Source organism: Zingiber officinale, chromosome 6B (assembly GCF_018446385.1).
Source record: "Zingiber officinale cultivar Zhangliang chromosome 6B, Zo_v1.1, whole genome shotgun sequence".
NCBI classification, from domain to species: Eukaryota; Viridiplantae; Streptophyta; class Magnoliopsida; order Zingiberales; family Zingiberaceae; genus Zingiber; species Zingiber officinale.
Genome location: NC_055996.1, coordinates 61,946,121 through 61,954,613, shown reverse-complemented (window position 1 = coordinate 61,954,613; position 8,493 = coordinate 61,946,121).

Genomic DNA, 8,493 nt, shown 5'->3' with positions numbered 1-8,493 from the left:
TGCGCCTTCTCGACTTGGACCTAATTTCATAAACTTAGGCAAAAACTTCTACCCGACTCATGACATATCGCCAAAGGATATGTCTCAATTTTAATCGGCATGTAATACCTCGCTCGTTCCAGGTTATGGATTTAGTTTGGAAGAAAGTAAAGTCAGTCGGTGATATTGGCAAGCTAGATCCCTGATGGGAAGGACTGTTTAAAGTAATGGAGAAGATGACCTCAGGAACATATTACCTGGCAGACTCCAATAGTAAAAGGCTAGTTCAACCATGGAATGTCAATCATCTAGAGCCATATTACTCTTAAAATCATCTTAGTAACCCAACTTATCTTTTAGGCATTTTCTTTTTTCATTTCATTAGAAGGTGTACTCATCTTTTTAACATGAATAAAAGAGCCTTATTTCCAGACTGATCTAGGACCTAAACTCTACTGACTCAGAGATAGTCACAATTGAGATCCTTCATTCTACGGTGTTACGGGTTATGATAGATCGGCTTGGTGAGTGAAGGAAGCGTCTAGGTTAAGAAAAATAAGAAAGACATATAGTCAGTTGAATGAATACCGAGCGAGCACTCACGTGCTCATATATGCTCGGCTGGACAAAGTCCACCTGAACATAAAGACATTCAGCCTTCTGTATGATTGTTAGCATATTACCGGCTGACTGCAGGCCGAGCGAGTACCCATGTACTCACATATGCTCAGTCGGGCAAAACTCGCCTCAGCATAAATGCATTTAACCTTATGTATGATTGTTAGCATATTATTGGCCGCAGGTCGAGTGAGTACCCACGTACTTAAATATGCTCGGCCGAGCAAAGCCGCCCGAGCATAAAGGCATTTAGCTTTATGTATGATTGTTAGTATATTATCGGTCGACCGCAGGCCGAGCGAGTACCCATGTATTCACATATGCTCGGCCGGGCAAAGTCCGCCTGAGCATAAAGACATTTAGTCTTATGTATGTTTGTTAGCATATTACTGGTCGACCGCAGGCCGATCAAGCATTCACATGCTCATGTATGCTTAGCTGGGAAAAGTCCGCTCGAGCATAAAAGCATTTAACATTATATATGATTATTAGCATATTACCAGCCGACCGCAGGCCGAGCAAGCATTCATATGCTCATATATGCTCGGCTGGGAAAAGCCCACCTAAACATAAAGGAATCTAAGCCTTATGTATGATTGTTAGCATATTACCGACCAACCGCAGGCCAAACGAGCATTCACATGCTCATATATGCTCAACCGAGCAAAGTCTGCCCGAGCATAAAGGCATCTAGCCTTATGTATGATTGACAGTATATTACCAGCCGCTCACAGACCGAGCACGCACACACGTGCTCATATATGCTCGACCGGGCAAAGCGCATCCGAGCGTAAAGGCATCTAGCCTTATATAAGATTCTCAACATACGATCAACTTAGACGACCGACCGAGATATATTCAACAGAAAGTATTCCTAATATACGACCGGCCTGAACGATCAGCCGAGACATATTCAACAGGTGGTATTCTTAACAATATATATGGTTGGCTTGAACGATCAACTGAGACACATTCAACAGAGGGTATTCCTAATATATGACCGGCTTGAACGATCCGTCAAGACATATTCAACTGGAGATATTCTTAATAGTATATACGACCGGCTTGAACGACCGACTGAGACACATTTAACAAGAGGTATTCTTAATATACGGTCGGCTTGAACGACCGACCGAGATATATTCAACAGGAGGTATTCTTAATATACGGCCGACTTGAACGATCGACTGAGACATATTGAACATGAGGTATTCTTAATATACGGCCGGCTTGAACGACCGGCCGAGACACATTCAACAGAAGGTATTCCTAATATATGACCGGCTTAAATGACCGGTCGAGACATATTCAACAAGGGATATTCTTAACAGCATATGCAACCAACTTGAATGATTGACCCAGACATGCCTAACATGATATTTGGCGGAAATATCTTGTAGAAGCTTCTTCAGTTATAATGACGTATCCCCATTATAAATACAAGTAATAAACGACAAAACAGGTACATCTGGGGTACATAAAATATTCCTTAAAGGATTATTTCACGAAACATAGCAGATGACTTCATCTCCTAACAAACCCTAGCGAATCGGGAACCACTTCACGACTACGGAGGTCACGTGAGGTAGTATAAAAAGGGGGATCTTTTCCGTTAGCAAGGTACGCAAGTTCTAGCATATAAACTCTGTTTCACTTCAGTTATTGTTCTTCTTCTTCCTTGCTTTCACCTTTGAGAGAGAAACTGACTTGAGCATCGGAGGGTCTAGCCAGGGATCCCCATCTCGGTCTTAGGTCACTAACGCTTTGTTGGTTTGTCTCACTGTGCGTAGGATTGCGAAGGGATTCCTCCAGATCTACAGGAGGTTTTTCTCATCAGGGATCGACGTTCACCGGAGCTAGTGCACATCTTCGTAGATTTTAGACAGGATCACTCAATAACAAAAGAATCACCACTACTTTAACCACCATGATCAGCTTTGAATAAATAGCAATAAAGATAGAAGGTTGTGTCTTTTGTAATGTTGCACTCTAGCCAATTCGGATGATTAATGAACCATATAACTTAAAATTTTCGTTTCTCCTTTAGATAAGAACACTAAGGAAATTCATGATTGTTACGCTGAAATGGATATTTTTATAAATAGTAACGCCTGACAATCTCCCTTTCATTCACATTATACTCGAGAATACTTTTTGTTAGTCCAAGATCACTAGGATACTCATTTAAGTCAGCATCAAATTGTGTTGGAGGTGGCGTAGAAGGAGGAGGTGGTAGAGGGGGAGTTACTCTATTTAAAGTAGGTTCATCTCATATCTTCTTAAAATATCTTAACATTGTTATTTCACCTAATTTATCATTAATATAATATTTTAAAAATATAAGCACCTAATTTAATAATTATCTTTTTCCAACCATTTAAAAACAAATAGCAAATAAAATTTTCTAAAAGTCCCAAACTTGCATTTTATTTCACAACTATACAATAATTTCTGAAATTTATATTTCGCAATTATAATGCACCAATACGTTCAAAATCAAATTATCCAATTCTAAAAAGCTCTATATTTATATAGAGTTATTTCATTATCATTCTGATATAAATCATCTTGTATATTTTATAAACTATAGAACTGAAGTTCTATGGCATGAGGGGTGTACTCACTTCTTTATTAACTTAGTTGAGAGGTTATATACTTCTTAGGAGATTATATTGTTTGTTTATGAATGACAAAATCAAGCATTTATTGTCATTATTATTATTTTCTAACGGAATGAAATTATTGTTTATCTATTATCATAAAAGAGTAAGTTGACTTATATCAGTAATTATCATATGAAATAACATTTTAATCAAAACAAATGAGAATAAAAGAACTCTATTTTGCTGGAATAAAAAAATCAACAACATTTCATACGCTACATGTAATTGATTTATATCATATAATATGAAAGAAAATAGCAATAGGGAAGAGCTAATGAATTCCCAACTGTTGGTTTAGTTCCGAATCAACAGAAAGATCAAGCAAAAGGGATCCAAATTGTCTAATCATGCACAAAAGACAATTCATGTCAACAAAAGACATTTGCTGTGGAGCATTGATGAAGCGACGATAACGACGCTAGCATCAAATGATAGCAACACTGGCAACAATAATGTACAACGACATCGACGTGGGCAGAGGAACTTGAGGGTGAAGATTAGAGTTAGGGAAAGAATAAAAAGAAGAGGTAGAAGAAAATATGGGAAAGACGAAAAGGTTTGTATGTTAATCGCCTAGTTATTATATCATGTAACGGATAAGATTAATTACTACAATGTATAGAAGTTACAACTAGTTACTACAATATGTAATAGATACGATGACTAACTGCTATAATTTGTAGTAACTACGATGATCAATAGCTGCTTTAATGCGATAACAACCCTTAGTAGTTGCTAAATTATCATAACAGCTAATATAAATACAATTGTAACATTGAAACAACTACGTACATAAGTAATTATTACAATTGTTTTAAAATAAATTTTATCCAATTTAAAAGTACTTTTGATAGTTGAAGCAATTTTCATCCTCTTAATAAAGATATAATAGTATTTAAAATTTAACATTTAGGATTTAAAATTTTAAAGTTTAAAGTTCAATAACAATTATTTAACATTTAGGGTTTAAAATGAAATAATATTTTGATATAATAATATTTATATAATAATTTAGATTAAAGTTAAATAGTTAGTTTTTTAATTATCTTGTTATAAAGACTTTTTGTATATATAAAATATGTGGTGGGATATTTTTTTTTTTTGGAAAAAGGTATTTTCATGATTTACCGAATTTTTAGTACTTTCTTAGTTTTGCCCAACTTTTTTTGCCCGACGAATTTAACAAGACGTTAAAATGTATATTATCAAATTCGGAGGATAAATGTCAAAATTTGGAAAATAAAAAATAAAAATGACGCCCCACATTTACTAGTCCAGAAAATTTTAGATTAGAAGAAATCTTTTTCATTCATTGGTTGGATGAATTAGACTCCATCTGTTAAATATGTGAGAATCAATTCATCCAATTAATAAATGAATAGGGAATATAATCCAGAGATCCTGGATTATAGGATCCTTGCCTCACGTTCACATGAGATGATTGACGTCCTTTTTTTTCTTGCATAGACCTCTAGATTTAGTATTATTACAGGAGTTACTGCCAACTTTTATAACGTCTAGGAATTAGTCAGTAGCCTTATCCAAAAAAACAAAAAAAAAAACCTTATCCATAGAATTTAGTCAGTAGTTGTTATATTCTAACTTTTATCTATTCCATATATAATGATTAAATTATATTTATTTAAAATAGAATTAGTGTCATGTAATTCTCAATATTTAATTTACTTGTTGAAATACTATTTTAATAAGATTATCATTAAAAAAAAATTTAAAATTAAAATAATATAAAATTATCATGATAAAAATTAACAACTAGCTTCTATAATTATAGTTAAATGTTAGCATTTATAATTATAGAATTAATTTCTACACGATGGATTATCATATAATATAAAAATATTTTAGACCGATCACTTTAAAAGGATAGAGGGGCACTCATTTAATTTCAATATAAAATGGGATACTCATATGTCGGAAACACGGAGAATGGACGCTCATTTAATTTTTATGAAAAAAATACTAAGCGTTTTTGCCTGACCTATTTAACTAGACGGAAAAATGTAAATTATAAAATTCTAAGTATAAGAGACTTGTTAGCCTGAGCGTCGAGATTAAATTTTCTGTCCCTAAATTTTTCTGTCCTTGTGTTTCCTTATCAATCAGACGGACCAGATTACATCCCAAGTGTTGGAGCAATCCCAATGGTCCGCGGGACCATGTGTTTTGGTGTTTGGGCAAAGGGTTTAAGTTAGGTTCACCCTTGTATTTGATATGTGTATTTGAGTTGTGCAGGTTTGCAGGATACACATATGACTCAGGTTGATGGCTTCGGGTCCGGTGAAGGATGGAGCATCCGAGGGACCGTGGACAAGGCAGCGAGGACAAGGGCCGAGGATGGCATTGGGGATGAGCCGCGGGCTTGAATGCATCTGAGGGACGAGAGCCAAAGGAAGTAGGCTTGAAGGCAAAAGGTCAAAGCTGCAAAGGAAGAATCAAGTGAGTCATAAGGGTGAGGGTACGAGTGCACGAGAGATTGTACTCGGAGTAAAATCCTAGTTTTTAGGGTTTTACTGTAGCAGTACTGTAGCGCTACTGTAGCAGTACTGTAGCGCTACTGTAGCAGTACTGTAGCGCTACTGTAGCAGTACTGTAGCAGTCGACTGGTGCAGAGTTGACTGAAATCGAGCCGTTGGGATGTAACGGTCGAATTTCCACAGAGGGCAGTCGACTGCATGTTTTAGCAGTCGACTGGTAGGCGGGGTTTTCCAACCCGTGGCCTATAAAACCAAAGCTTGGGAGCTTGGTTTGAGTTGACGAAATAGAGGTGGTTAATCTCTATTAGTAGTCTACTTGTGCCCTAGCGTCAAAAGAGTTCTTGTGAGGGTTGTGGTGAGGTTTCTCCACCCACAAGGAGCTACGTGAGCTAGCCGGAGTTTGCCGGGGAGTAATCCACCGAAGGATCGGGATCGTCCACCTCAAGGACAAGCCGTGGAGTAGGAGCCCTAATCTCCGAACCACGTTAAACGAACGTGTCATTGGTTTGCTTGTTCTTTCCTTGTCTTTAGATTAGCTTTAGTATTCGTATTTGTATTCTTTGTATTCCGCTGTGCTAACGAATACGTAGGAAGCAACGATTTGGGGGCGCCGTCTATCCAACCCCCCTTCAAGCCGGCCGTCCGATCCCCAACAAGTGGTATCAGAGCGAGGCCGCTCTCCATTGGACTAATCGCCAAGGAAGCAAAGATGATCGGCTTGATTGAACCGCCAAAATTTGAAGGAGGAAGCCTTGGGGACATCACGTATTGGATGATGAAGATGGAGATCTTCTTCAATACGGATTGGGACATCATGATGATTATCAAGGACCCATTTGAAGTCCCAAGAGACAAGAAGGGAAAAAGACTCCGACCACGACATTGGACGGAAGAGCAAACCTCACGATCGGAGGCAAACTCAAAGGTAATATCAATCTTAATAGATATATTGCCGTCTAATGTGATAAATGGTGTAGGTGAGTATAAGAACGCCCACGAGTTGTGGAGCAAAATAAAGAAGGTTCAATGGGAAGAACTCATACCTACACAAGAAGAAGAAGAAAAAGAAAAATCCGAAGAAACGGATGTAGAAGCTCAAGTAGAGGAAGATCAACAAGAAGTTGAGAAATGTTCAACATCCGAGGAGGAGAAGAAAGATGAAGTGGTTCAAGAGGAGAAGAAGGACCATTTGGATGTGGAGACCAATTCAACATCAAAAGAGGAAGAGGAAGTGAATCCGGTCACATCCAAGGAGAAGGAGGATGAAGAAAGGCCATCCACAAGTGTGAATGAGGAAGATATAGCATCTACATCCTCAAAGGTTGAAGAAGAATCCAAGACAAGTGAAGAAGAAGAAGAAGAAATCTTGGAAGAAGTCAACCTAGTGAGCACCTCCACCGAAGCAAAGTCAAAAGATCACATCATTTGTTTCGGGTGCAATGAGAAGGGACACTACAAGAGTAGATGTCCTATGGGTAAGAAGAAGGTAGCTCCTAAACTCAATTCAATTCATTTTGAATCTAATTTGAGTTGTAGGAAGAAGAAGGAGAAAAAGCACATAGTGTGCTTCACGTGTGGTGAGCGGGGTCATTACCACACCAAATGCCCAAAGAAGAAAGAGCTCAAGAAGTTGGCGCATTTGAAGATGTGGGAGAAGAAGTGGAGGAAGAATGGAGGCTCATGTCAAGGGGGAGCTCCAAAGGTAAAGGGTAAGGTAAACCCTAATTTAAATTTGAAGTCAAATTTAAACTCCTCCATGCATGCTAGGAATAATTCTCATAATTTACCCATGCAAAATTTTGGATTTAAATATCATGATAGGAGTAGGGTAAATGTGGATCATAACCCTAGGAAATCTATGCATTATAAATTTAGAAATGATAGACCTAAGGAGACCCAAGGCATTAATCCCAAGAAGGGGAGACATATGCCTAGAAAGGGTAGGTCTAGGAATGTCCAAGGTGGACATGTTGACTCTAGGTTTAGGAACCTAGAAAGGGAGAACCAAGCTTTGAAGGCAAAGCTTGATGGTTTGGAACAATTCCTTAAGAGATTCACTATTGGATCTAAGGGATTAAATATGGTGTTGGGTAGTCAAAGACCCAATAATGATAGATCGGGCTTGGGATACCGATCTAGTCCCTCCAAGGTCAAAAGGAGACCATGTGCTAGGGTGGCACATGATAAGTGCAAGGGAGTGTCGTCCAAGGCCAATGAAAAGAAATATGCTAGGGTTGCATATGATTATGGCAAGGATGATGTGTCTAAGGTCAAGAAGATAAGGAGATCTTCTAAGGGACATCATTGTGGTTTAGCCACAATAGATGAGTCACCTAAGGAGGTGGCTAAGGTTAAGAGCTCTAGGGGGAGCTCAAAGAGTCAATTTGGGACCCATGGCCAATGGATCTCAGGTGGATTTTACTTGGGAGTCTAGAGGAGTCATGGAGTGTGCCAAATGGTTTGGAGACGGACTTGAGTCTCAAACCTAGGGTTTTGGCATAATTGGGTTATATTTCATGCTTGAGAATATGACATTGGGGTCATATAGCATGATAATTGGTTTTGGATGTATAGATGTCATATAAACCAATGCTAGGGATGCATTGTGAGTTAGTATGGGCAAATACATCAAGAGGAAGCCAAAACTAGGACTTTAGGTCAAGGTTCAATTGAACTTTTTAGCTAGTTTTGAGTTTTATGTCAATCTTGGGATTGGTGATAGATACATTTTTGAATGT